This window comes from Bombyx mori, chromosome 15 (genome assembly GCF_030269925.1).
Source record: "Bombyx mori chromosome 15, ASM3026992v2".
In the NCBI taxonomy this organism is placed as follows: domain Eukaryota; kingdom Metazoa; phylum Arthropoda; class Insecta; order Lepidoptera; family Bombycidae; genus Bombyx; species Bombyx mori.
Genome location: NC_085121.1, coordinates 13,999,573 through 14,013,384, shown reverse-complemented (window position 1 = coordinate 14,013,384; position 13,812 = coordinate 13,999,573). Strand labels below are relative to the sequence as shown.

The 13,812-nt window shown below is 35.9% G+C and overlaps 1 protein-coding gene across 1 annotated transcript in view; it reads left to right on the top strand.

The window, feature by feature from the left end:
- The first annotated feature begins 1,196 nt into the window (after positions 1 to 1,196).
- LOC101746276 (uncharacterized) overlaps positions 1,197 to 13,812 on the top strand; it is a 35,394-nt gene continuing 22,778 nt past the window's right edge. Inside the window, exon 1 of the mRNA XM_004922968.5 lies at positions 1,197 to 1,341. The gene's annotated coding sequence lies outside the window, so the exon portion shown is untranslated. The remainder of the gene's footprint in view (positions 1,342 to 13,812) is intronic.

Sequence of the window (13,812 nt, the reverse complement as noted above, 5' to 3'; positions counted from 1 at the left end):
AAAAGGCTTTGTAGCAAAAGATAAATAACCTTCAGGAGGAGCCTGCGATGTCTTATTATACATCAAATTATCGCGACGTCCTGCATTAAGTTTATGCCGTGGAAATCTTAAAGTAAAAAATAAACCAGTTAGGCCGGACACCTTGTTCCCGGCGTGTTTTTTCCGTTTCGCCTATTTACTTTAACAGGAAAGGGGTCAACGCAAGCTGGATCGTCGGCGGTGTAACACACACGGATGCTAAGTTTGCATAGCTTTCTATAATGTACAAAAATGTACACGTTAAATAAAATAATTTAAGAAAGCATCTATAATGCTCTATAATGCTAAGAAATAATGATCTTCATAACTCATATGTCTGTCTGTGCGTTACGAATACGTATATAAGTAATTCTTAAATTGTTATCTTTAAAAAAAAATTGACTGCGGACTTAAAACAAGAATCTTAAAGATATGGTAATAATATATACCTCATGATATTAAATGCATCGAATGAATTAAATATTTACGAAATCCAAACTTTTTTTTCTAATGCAGGTGGATACAACTATAGTAAGCTTCAATTATTACGCTCTGAGACCACACTCGATAGCAGCACCATTGCCATTCTTCAGTTTTCTATATTCAGTTTCGTGTGAACCTTACATTGCAAGACAGTGTACAACTGTTAGTACGTTGCGACCAACAATTTTAATTACACATGACCGCCGATTACAGCAGCCCGTAATCGAATACCGTTGTCCGCTTTGAGACATGAAGTTTAAGTCTAAATTGCTTCCGAATAAACACTATGCTGCTCTTTTTTTTCCTACCTATTCTACTAACCTCAGGGGGTTATACCAGATTCTCCGTACGAGTAGCTGAGTTCTCGAGGCTCTAATCTGGGGGCGTTGCTAACAAGAGCAGTGTTTCGCAGAACTTACGGACCCACGGAAGATCCAGCAAGAAACTCAGTGGGCTATGCTGCTCAATCAACCAATATGCTTAATGCGAGTTTGCGTACGTTTGCCGCTAGGGGCGTTCCAACTCCATAGAAATTTGAGTTAACTTTTACGGGCTCGACAAGGTAAAAAACTCGCACATTAATAATTCGACAGAAATAAATTAGAACGCACCTAATCTAAAAATAAAACCATTTTAGTTTTTTCACATCGACAATAACGCTCGCATTTCTTCCCGTCGATGTGTATAAACGACGGAGCGAGTATAAAACGAGTAGGTTCGGTCGTTTCGCGTCTTCTCGTTGCCCACAAGGTCAAGTGCGAGCGTCCGAGTCCATTGCTCCTCGCGTGAGCATCGCCCGCGCCCGCGCTACGTACACTCGCCCTACCCTAGCTGGACGAGGTGAGTACATACAAAACATAACTATAACATTATAAACAAAGAAATAGAACGAAATCAAATTCAATTCTTAAAACGCTGTCCCAGTGTCGTTCCGGAAAGCTTTATAATAAGTAAGACAAACATATTTTTTTTTAATTTTTACGTTATAACCGCAGTTAAAGACTCGGCTATGCCTGGCATTGTATCAACAATGTATCAACATGGATATCAATCCATGAGAATAGCTAACAAATTCACCATCAAATTCTCGTCTGTCTTCTAAGATAAAAAAGCCTAAATATGTATAGCTCTTATAGTCATTGTTTTATTATCATACACAGTATTTTATGATTGATAATTATAATGACTAGTGGTCCCTTAGTAGTCGAAATTCGACTATACTTATTTGAAATTATAAGTTTGAACATTAATAAGGTTCTATTGTCAAAGATTATTATAATTCTATAATCACAGGTTTCGCTAAGACTAGACTATAGACAAATAATATTAAAGACAAAAAATTATAATCTATTCTCAATTTGACCACAGATTTAAACAATAACAAAAGCTTGACAATAAACAAAGAGTATCTTTATATGTATGTGTTGTGTCAAACACTTGTAGTGTGTGTAATGTTTTTTTTTATTGATTTAATGTATTTTTTGCATAATTCAAAAATAATATTAGCATTCTGCACTCCTTCTCTATATTCTCTATAAGTGTGGGAAATTTCATACTCCTCCGTCCGCCCAATTTTCGTAAAAAGGGGTACAAACTTTTTGCTCCACGTATTACTATATAATATAGATAGTTAAAAAGTTATTAAAACAAAACGTAGGCAACGAATGTTTATTTAATTAAAACGCGTTGTAATGTTTTTAAAATTCATGAAGTTATTACTTATTAGCTGACCCGGCAGACTTCGTAGTGCCTAAATCGATAAATAAAAGACCTAAGCTTTTGTATAAAATAAACTTAATACAAACAAAAGGAATCCGTCCGACGGGGAACACATCAAAGGATTTTTATTTTATTTTTATTTAATTCCGAGCATTTTCATATTTATTTACCTTTTAAACCTTCTCTGGACTTCCACAAATAATTTTAGACCAAAATTAGCCAAATCGGTCCAGCCGTTCTCTAATTTTAGCGAGACTAACGAACAGCAATTCATTTTTATATACATATATAAAAAAAGAAGATAGAAGATAGATTTAACGTTCCACTGAGTTTCTCGCCGGATCTTCTCAGTGGGTCGCGATTCTGGTGATAAATTCCGTGAAGCTCTGCTCTTGTTAGGGTCAGTATTAGCAATTCTCTGAGGTTGAGTCCGTGAGCTCACCTACCGGTCCGTGCGTAGTTGGAGTATCCCTATAGATTACCAACTATTAGGTACTAAAGTAGTTAGTCTAACATATATTTGTTTGTGCTGCTCTTAAAACCACAGATTCGCGTATGGAAAAACCGACCAAATTTATTTGTATTTAGATTTAGTATTTCTTTTCCTCTCCCTCTAAGTAACGGTCATTTTTGTAAATACTTTAACATTGGCAAAATCAATGCCAAAGGCGTTGGAGCCAAATTCCTGATAAAAAAAAAAAACTATTATGTAGGGAAAAGTAACTTATTTAATGGAAACAATTGTTTAAATCAATGAGAAATTTAAAAAAACATCGCGCGTACAAATAAATTTTAAAGTTACATATCTCCAAAACAAGTTCGTTTTCCGTCCTGATTCCTAGTATGTATGCAGTTTTATTTGTAATTTTACTATAATCAAATTGAATGACCAACATACCATGTGTATCTAAGATCTTTAACAAAATCACTTGACAAAAAAAAAAAAAATTTTTCTTAAAAAGATGACTAATTGCAACGCGCATTCTTAGTCAACTTGCTAACTCTAAAGCTGGGAAAAAAAAAAAATATCTTAATTTCGAAAATAATTAAATTAAATTAGAATTGGAATACATATCATTTTTAAACATTGATCCACTAAAGAGATACCATAAAGATTGTCACGCTACGACTTTTAGCCAAAAAGTTGATATTTAGCTACTACAGGAATTGGCTAATAGTTATTCACCTGCCCGAGGTTACATTACTCTACTCATGATTCGAAACAGGGGACTCAAATTCGGCTACCTATGGCAGGGACAGATATGGAGCTAATAATAATTCCAACGCGTAATTTTCATCGCCTAGCTGACGAAGTATTTTATAATTTAAGTACTGTAAGGTAGAGTGAGTAGAGTAGTGAATTTGTAGGGTATATTTGGTATTCAGCTGTGCTTGCGTGAATCCTTCAATGATAAACATTTCGATTGAAAAGGAATGAGTAAAGTTTCGCGGCAGAAATGAACACTTCATGCTCCCGCATAAATTGCCCTAATAAAAAATAAAAGCGAATTCAACAAAATAAAATGGCAATATTAATCATCATGTAGTCGAAGTCTTAGTAACGTCAAACATAACTAGTAAGGTCTTGATACAATTTAAATAAGTCCATATAAGATGATTCATTCAACAAATGGGTTCATTTCTTACGTATGCCGGGTTTCTTACTATTTCAAAACAAAGAACATCCTAAATAACAAATAATAGAACCAATAAATTAATTCAATTGAGTTCAATTATCCCTGAAAATAACAATACGCACGGCACAAGTAGCGTATTTGCTCAAAAAATCGAATCCTCGTTAAACTAACATTTTAATCAACGCAATAAACACCCGTTAAAAGTTGAATAATATTCAAATTCTAACGGTTTCATCGAATCTGTTGCTGTTTGTATAAAATATTAACGAACCGTGACGAGGTTAAGAAAACAACGGTTATGTTAAACGCTAAAGTAAAATTAATTAAGATCATTTAACAGCAATTATGTGGCTCTGTGTTCAAAATGCTTGCATGTGTACCAAAACCGGTTGATGGTAGGTTTGCTAAAATATTTAGCCACTTAACTCTAACACTTACTGGTGGTAGGACCTCTTGTGAGTCCGCGCGGGTAAGTACCACCACCCTGCCTATTTCTGCCGTGAAGCAGTAATGCGTTTCGGTTTGAAGGGTGGGGCAGCCGTTGTAACTATACTTGAGACCTTAGAACTATATTTCAAGGTAGGTGGCGCATTTACGTTGTAGATGTCTATGGGCTCTAGTAGCCAATTAACACCAGTTGGGCTGTGAGCTCATACACCCATCTAAGCAATAAAAAAAGTCAAATTTCTCGCTGGATTTTCTTGGTAGGTCGCGATTCCGATCCGGTGGTAGATTCAGCGAGGGCTAATATTAGCGAATTGAAGTCGTGGCCTGCGGGATAAGACGCCCGGTGCATTCGTATCGAGCGATACAACTGTGCCGGTGTTCAAATCCCGCAGGCAGATACCAATTTTGACAAACGAAATACGTATTTAACAAATGTTCACGAATGACTTCAACGGTGAAGGAATAACGTCGTGTAATGAAAAATCATCAATCATCATCATCAATCATATAATTTGCATAATTACTGGTGGCAAGGTGTCTTCTAAGCCCGCGCGGGTAGGTAACTGATCATTTTTGCCGTGAAGCAGTAATGCGTTTCGGTTTGAAGGCAGGAGCAGATATTGTATGGAAAAAAAATTGTAACGGCATTTACTTTGTTGACGTCAATGAGAGCCGGTGATCACATAAGAACAATTGGGCCATCCATCTTAACAATAAAAAATAACATAAAAAAGTACTCCCAGAATTAGTACCGTGAGCTCACCTACTAGTGCGCACGTGTTTGGAATGGCCCGTAGGCTACCGACGATTAGGTAGGGAAAAAAATAAACACATTTATCTTCAAGCGAGCTTTAGGTACCACCACCCCGCCTATTTCCGCCGTGAAGCAGTAATGCGTTTCGGTTCGAAGGGTGGGGTAGCCGTTGTAACTATACTGAGACCTTAGAACTTATATCTCGAGGTGGATGGCGCATTTACGTTGTAGATGTCTATGGGCTCCAGTAACCACTTAACATCAGGTGGGCTGTGAGCTCGTCCATCGATCTAAGCAATAAAAAAAAATTTAGAACGAAATATTTCGGGATAGGGTATAGCAGTTTTATCCAAGCATTTGTGATGTCCATGGGCAAAAGTGTGTTAAAAATCAAGATGAGCGTTACCCCGTATATTCAGTAGGCAGACAATCCGTTTTCGATATTCAAGACCTTATTTACCTAAAACAAAGACTATTTATAAGCTTTGTACATTGTAAAAGGTCTAACCCTATTATCATGGTATGGTAGAAACAACATTTTTTCGCGCCGTTAAAAAGCAAATAAAACACGCACCGACGTAACTCTGTTTTTTGTTGTTTAGTTTTTTATACTTTTTAATTTCAAGCACTTTGTACGTGACTTTCGTTATTTGCTATCGGCTTGAAGTTATCTGATTAAAACCAAAAGATCTTATAACGGCTTCACTGGGGAAAGTCAAAGAGATTCTATGCTGTAATCCGTCAGGGCTCATAATTCAATTATACAAAAAAATTCTACATCAATCACCAAAAACTTTAACGTTATGTTTGTTTTCGATTGAAATGCTATTTGTGATAACATTTCATTCTCATAGTACAGGAAAATGAGCTATTTGTGAATTGAAATAAAGCACGTTGAATGTAAGTACCATAATTATGTGGTATAAAAATGAAAAAAAAAAGCATTAATGGCTAACGCAACTTACAAAACAAAAAAACTATAAACGGAACGTAAATATGCATTTTTTTTTCTTGAAAATGCTGATAGCCCTAAGATGCTATATCAGCGTTGCCCTAGTGTGTAGGTGAGCTGTCGGGGCTCAAACTAACACTGGCCCTAGCAAGAGCAGTGCTTCGCAGAATCTACCACCGGATCGGAAACGCGACCCAGTGCGAAGATCCGGCGAGAAACTCAGTGGGCCGTATCTGTGGATTAATTTAATCGCCGAGCCCTTCGTCGCAATCGACGAGTTCGGCGAGGACAGTGACCGGTGCTTGAGGTACCTAAAAGTACCGTTAATGGATCGGGATGATCCATAATGACGTGCTTAGGGCAGCGTAAATATGTATTTATACAATCAATAAATATAAATGCGGCGGGACCACGAAACACCTCGTTCATTACAAACAAAAAGTATGTATGATCTTTTTTACTGTCCAAAACTAAGTAGTAGGTATATTCAACGAGTTGCATCGGAAAATAACTTTTATCGAATTAGAAATAAAGCTAATATTTATATTTTAAACAAGATTCGTCATAATATCGTTCTGATTTTTAAAGTCTAATTAAGTTTTCGAGATAAGTAAACAAACGTGATCTCTTCATTACACTTAGATACACTCCGAAAGTGCTCAGTAAATAGTATAGACGTGAAACATTTCAAGTTCGTGAGCTTTTTTTTCCTACCTACGCCGATAGCTTTGAGAGGCTATTTCAGCTTCACACTAACAGGTAGGTGAGCTCACGGGGTTCGAACCGGAAGTGTTGCCCACACTGGCCCTAGCAAGAGCAGTGCTTCGCAGAATCTACCACCGGATCGGAAACGCGACCCACTGAGAAGATCCGGCGAGAAACTCAGTGGTGTATCGTTTGCCAAACGGGCTGTTCCACTAGCTTTTTTATGTTTGTAAACATGACACCATATTCATATCCTACAACAGATTTATATATATCGAATAAATAGTCAATTTATGTATGTAGTACAAATAAAGGAATGTTAATAATTTTGTATTAGTATTTAAAGTTAATATATTTTGGATGCGTATCGCCCTACAATTTTTGAAATCGCAATCGATTGACGAAGTGATAGAAGAAACCTTGTGGAATTTAAATCGAGATTTTGGTCGTGCTCTTGCTTTTATAGCTGCCTTTGTTCGGTTGGTCTATCTGTCTATTTCTTGTGGATAACGATTTTAGTAATATTAATTATTATTTTTGTTGTTTTGATTATTATTTTAAATGATTTTTTTTTGTTTTGATAAATATTACAAAAATGTAGGGTAGACGCCGTAACGCCAGAGTATAAAATGGTGGTACGTGGACAGAGTCGTCTCAGTCAGTCAATCTGTCAGTCAGTCTCAGGCAGTCAGTCGGTCTCAGGCACTTAGTCAGTCTCAGGCAGTCTTTTAGTCAGTCTCAGACAGTCAGTCTGTCTGTCGATCTCAGGCATTCAGTCAGTCTCAGGCAGTCAGTCGGTCTCAGGCACTCGTCAGTCTCAGGCAGTCTGTCAGTCAGTCTCAGGCAGTCAGCCTGTCAGTCGATCTCAGGCACTCAGTCAATCTCAGGCAGTCAGTCTCTCAGTCGGTCTGTTGGAACGAAACTGTAGGCTTACCCTGTCATTATGAAAATTATGTGTTGAGAGTTTCAATAAGTATTATTCAAAAGGCTTTATTGACCTTTATTGCAATTAACTGAGTTCTACCGAATACGAATGATGACGGAAATGCCGCTCAGCCATCCCTGGCGCCGTCGTATTTATCACGCCCTGCACCAGAAAGCGCTCAACTGAGCCGTCACCCCACCGCGACACATACCCAAGGAAAGTGAGGATGCGACTTTGAACGATGGAGGATAGTCGCTGCTTGATGCCAAGTTCCTGTAGAATTGACTGCCTCCCGACTGAGCCTTTGCTCGCCCACCTGTCCTGGTGAAACTGGAAAGGCCTCCGGGCCACCAGTAATCTTTCAATCATAAAAAAAAAAGAATTGACTGATTCGTTCTGAACTCCGTCCACGATATTTGCAGCATTCTTCTCCAGCACCGCATTTCGAGAGCATCTATCCTCCTTTTCTCACTTTCTCTTAATGTCCTTCTTGTGTTCCTCTTAATTTGATATTATGAAGTAAAAGTCAATGAATAAACAAATAATCATATTAAAATGTGTGTTCTGTCGTTACCGATGACAGCATCCTTGATACGTGTGTGCGTAGCATACAAGAGATAGCTGGTTCGGAACTGGGCTTGTATTGCTTTGAGCTCAGTTATCCTGAAAGTCACGTGTCCGATATCGTGCTATAAGTTCAAGAATGCTCACCGTGCTCCTGACATGTAAAAAGTATGTTAATGTGAATAATATCGACTGCTTCATCAAAATCGTTGTCCATCAAAGTAAGCATAAAAATGATGTACCTAGAGGCGCTTGTGAGTTATAAACAAAGGAAAAAATATTAATTTTCACTATTAAAATAACAAGATGTCACACGTTACGTTGTAATAATTTATTTAGTTTTTTATTGTGGAGACTTTAATGCCTTGTGTCCTGGCAACTTTGTACCTATATCACTCTTGATGTTGGAGATCGTTATGATTTATTAATATTTATGTTAAATAGCTTTAATAATAAATTTAACAATTATATGATGTACGATGTGAATCTTCCAGTCTTGCAGTGGTTAAAAAACATTGTTCGTATTTTCGATGCATACCGATCACGACTTTCGACAAATGAAAAGTAATAATCACAGATAATCTACGCGGCCTAGTGTTGCCACATCAAAAAAAATCTTGACACGATAGAAGGCGGAAGTTGTCCAATGTAATTGCAGCTCAGGCGTTTAATCAAACACGTTCAGATTATCACAGTGTATTGAACTCTCCGGCTTCGACAATACACCGTTATATTAATTGCATAATTTATTCTTAGTTATACATTCCCTCATTAACTACACTTGTGTGTGTCTTGTCATAATCAAGTATAAAGACAGTATAGTCTCTGACACTACAGTAACTGTATATTAAAAGCTTAAAATAAAAAAAAAACAGATTATCAAAAGTGTACTGGAATATCTCACAAAACTAAAACGGAAATAAAATTTTTAAGCAGACCATAAATAAAAAGAGAACAGTTATCATTGAATAAGCCCAGCGTGGTTCCTAAATACATTCGTGCCGCATTTCAATGACAAGGTGTCCGCCCTTTGTGCTTTGCCGAGAAGATTGACCCTACGCGTCAGCTGATTTTAAATTAACGTACATTGCGTGTTTTGTTGTAGTTAGCATTAAAATTTAAAAAATCTACCAAATGTTGCAAATGTTACGAATCACCGACACTTTCTATTCTCGTTTCCGACAATGGTTCCAATGAACGATGTGATATTTGTGTATTTTTTATTTATTTAATTTTCTTAATGTAATCATTGATCTCAAAATTATACTGGTGTCGTCTCTCGTTCGAGAACCGAAGTAACGACAAAAAAACTACATATTAAAATTAAGGTTTTGAAAAATTTAATACAAAGTTGCGCTTTTGATATGCAGTTGCAAATTTTAGGCTGATTGTTGTTACTTGTTAAAATTATTATCATCATCAGCTTAGGTCTTGGACCCCAACCTGGTCCTGTATGCCTCTCTTCAGACCTCTCTATTAACGACTTACTCCTACCAGTTTTTGACTGCACTCCTTTCAGGTTCTTCACTATGCCCTAATTAAAATTATTAAAAGTTAAGGCTTAAAATTTTCCTCTACTTTAAAATTCTTCAGAACATCAGAAATACCTTTAAAATAATAAAACAACACGAGATAAAACAGTAAAAATAATTTTAATTATGTCTAGGACTCGGAAAAAAGAAAATAACGTGAGGGGATTTATGTGAAGACCTCTTCATAGAAGTTTGGATTTCGATATAATTTGAGTAATGTGTTCTTTATTATTAGTGTATACTATTACTATATTTAATATTAAATATTACGTTACTATACTTAGCTTCGTGATAAAATTGTCTTTGAGCGAATAATCTAAAGAAGCTTAAAGGTCTCCATTTCCCTAGCTCATAACAAAGCTACCGCGAGCTAACAATGCGTTACAATATACTTATAAAGATATCGTTTGAACAAATCATAACGATGTAAATAACGGGTACAGCAATTTGTGTAACTGCTTGGTCTTCACACGGACGCGTTCTGAGCCTTCGAATGGAACGAATCAGATGTTATTTATAAAGCGGCTATGTATGAATGAGAATTTGAGCTTATTTGTACGGGTAGTACATTTTTTTAGGTTATGTCATAGATAATATATACGTTTAAAAACGGGTTATGTTCTACGTGCGATTCAGAGGCGGTAAATTTCCGAAAAAATATGCTAGTATATAGGTTATGTTATAGGTTATGTATATTCATTGGACACAATAATACTGAATAAAACACTACAAGAGATACAATGTAGTCTATATTCGGGCATTGCGCGGGATTCGCGTGCGCGGGAAGCGTTCGCCGGCCATTTACCCCTGATATATCTTTTATCAACTTATTATTAACAAATTAATTCTCACCAAAAAGCTCATACCTAAAAATTCAACACCCATTTTAAGGAAAATCTTTTACTAAAACTATTTATAATTATCAGATACAGATTAAAAATCTATACCATGACCTAAAAGGTATTCGTGGTAGGGAAGTCTGTTGTTTCGATTTTGTCTCACGACAAATTATTTTTTGCTTCATCGAAACTCATTCTGACGTGATGGCGTGCCACTGAATACTCCATGGCAATTCAGAAATAAAAAACTTAAATCGATTATCTATGGGAACTTTTCGAATAATCGGAGAGTGAATTCACTTATCCGGAATTATTTTGCGGATATTAGTTCTTAATAATTTTAGGGTAACAGGCTTTTCACGCCATTTGTTTAATTGTGTTAAAAATGCGTCAATCAAGTTAAAAACACGCGAGACTTCGGATCCCGTCTAGTTCTTTGTGTTATTAATATAATTGGTCGGGTTATTATTTTGATATTTAATAAAATCCGTATAAAGAATTTCGCGGGGAATCGTCACGCCATGTAACAAAACTATATTGCCATCTTGAGCCGATATTTTCAGATGCTCATTAAATTTTCGGTTTATGATTCACGCCAACTAAAGGGCTAACGTCTTTTACTATTTCCCTTGTAGGCAGACGACCATACGGCCTACCTGATGCTGAGTGGCTACCGCCGCACATGGCAATGCCAGGGACAGAGCTAAACCGCTGCCTACCGTTGAACTTCTCTCGCGAACTCCTTTGATTATTGGTGTTACAACCATACGCTTTTGACAAAGCTCCATTCGATATCTACGAAGATCGACTCTTCACAAAATCATTTCCTAGTAGGAAAAAATGTGAGACTTTTAAAAATTCCGTTCAAGTTCATAAAAGTCGATTGACGCGTACAGCTTCTTCGGCGAAATGCAATGATCGCGGCAACCATGATTTTACGACCAATCCATTTATTAAATCGAAAGCTATATCAGCAAATAGTTGTTACTTCATTTTACTGCCCCTAAATAGTTTTCATAAAGTTTATCTCGGTGAAAAATAAAAGGTTAGGCGATTGTTTGTTAGATACGTACCTACATACGTGATGTATAAAAAATATTTATGAATGCAGTGACGGATTTAGGCCTGATGCCGCCCAAAACCCAATTTATCGCGCCGCCCTTAATGTAAGGATAAATTTTATTAATTTTGATCCAATATTTTTATTTTAACTTTTAAAATAACTTTATAATGTTTTGTTTATAAAAATTAACCTGCACTCATTTTCAAAGGATTTTTTTTTTACTTGCTTTTGGCTTTGAAGTTTTGACATTTCACAAATTTTGCCCCCCCCCCTTAAATCATGCCGCCATCCCCGGGCCTACGAGTAAATCCATCACTGTGGATTTTCATAGTCGTGCAGCAAAATATCGTCCGGTAACTAAATGTAATTATAGACGAAGTTTCACACGCTTAGTTATGCAATATTATCATTAATATCGACTCGCTAAAACACGGTGCTTGAACCGGCGCAAATGCGTCAGGGCACTTCTCTTCGTTGCAGACGTTACCGTACACGCTGTAATTACTGTTCATATTTTGTAATACGAACGGAAATTTATTTATTTAATTATACTAGAGGTCCCACAATAGTCGAAATTCGACTATAATTAATTGGAATTGTAAGTTTGTACACTATTATGATTGTATTTTATATTTCTTTAATCACAGATTTCGCCAAGACTACACTATAAAAAATATGAACAAAGACAAACAATATTTAATCTATTCTCAATTTGACAACAGACGCCAAGAACAAAAGTTTGACAATAAATAGTAATAGTATGCATTCGTGTGTGCGTCAAATACATGGTATGTAGTGTGTGTAATGTTTTCTTTAGTGATTTAATGTATCGTTTATGCATTATTTTAAAAAAATATTTGCATTGTGCACTTCTTCTCTATATTCTCTATAAGTGTGGAAAATTTCATATACAAATTTTGCTTCACGTATTAATCTATACATTAATAAGTGAAGCAAAAACTTTGTACATCTTTTCACGAAAATTGCGCGGAAAGATGAGTATGAAATTTAACCCATTTATAGAGAATATTGAGAAGGAGTGCAGTGCTAATATTTTTTTACAATTATTAATAAAAAATACATTAAATCAGTTAAAAAACATACACACCCTACCATGTATTTGACATACATACGTATTTATACTGTTTTGTTTATTGTTTAATATCCATCGTCAAATTGAGAATAGATTAATATTGTTTGTTTTTAATATTATTTGACTATCGTGTAGTCTTGGCGACATCTGTGGTTATAGAAGTATAAATAGTCTTTGACAATAGAACCATAATAATGTTCAAACTTATAGTTTAAATTAGTAATTATAGTCGATTTTCGACTACTGGGGGACAACTAGTTTAATTAATTGTTTCAATACGTTGACTGTCTGATCCGTTAGTGCAATAGTCGATTCCCACATCAGGCAAACATTCGTGTGATGAACTGGTTTGTTGGCTCTTTGTCTGGGTATTTAAATATATATTTAAATGTGTTTAGGTATATCTCTGGTACCCATAACACAGGAGATCCTAAATTGGGACAGGATGACCGTGCGTGATTCGTTCCCAGTAACAAAAGTAACAATAAAGTGCTCACTAATGCTAATACAGAATTGTTAATTGATAAATGTCACTTTAATTGTAGGTGCTATCTATAATGGAAATTGATGAGTGCAATTTGATCCTTAAAAAAAAATGAAAATGGAAAAAAGGAAATGATTCCCGGAGCTAACCTTGATAAATTTAATAGATAAAATAAGCAAACAGAATACACGCCTCGTAGTTTTTCTTTAGAGTATACTTTTTCCTGTGGTGCCCACTCTAATGGAATAACTTAGTACTAAGAGACTATTTCTCACCAAAACCCCTCGTATGCGTCATTGGTATATCAGGAAGAGAACTGGAATATCGCATAGCACACCAAAAACATTTGAAAGAAAATTATATTTGGAACCAAGAACCAATAGATGTTTTAAAATAATGTTCACTAAAAAAATACATTAGTTAAGAACTGTGTAGTAGTTTTCAAGTGTTTTTAAGCGCAGCCAAGTGATTTATTGAACGTTGCTGTTTCTTGCTATTTTATTTCGTCTTTTAATTTCAAACCGGCGGCAGTAGACTAACGAGATCCAATATTATCTTTCACATCCTGTTAAAAACGATTGAAGTGTACATCGGACC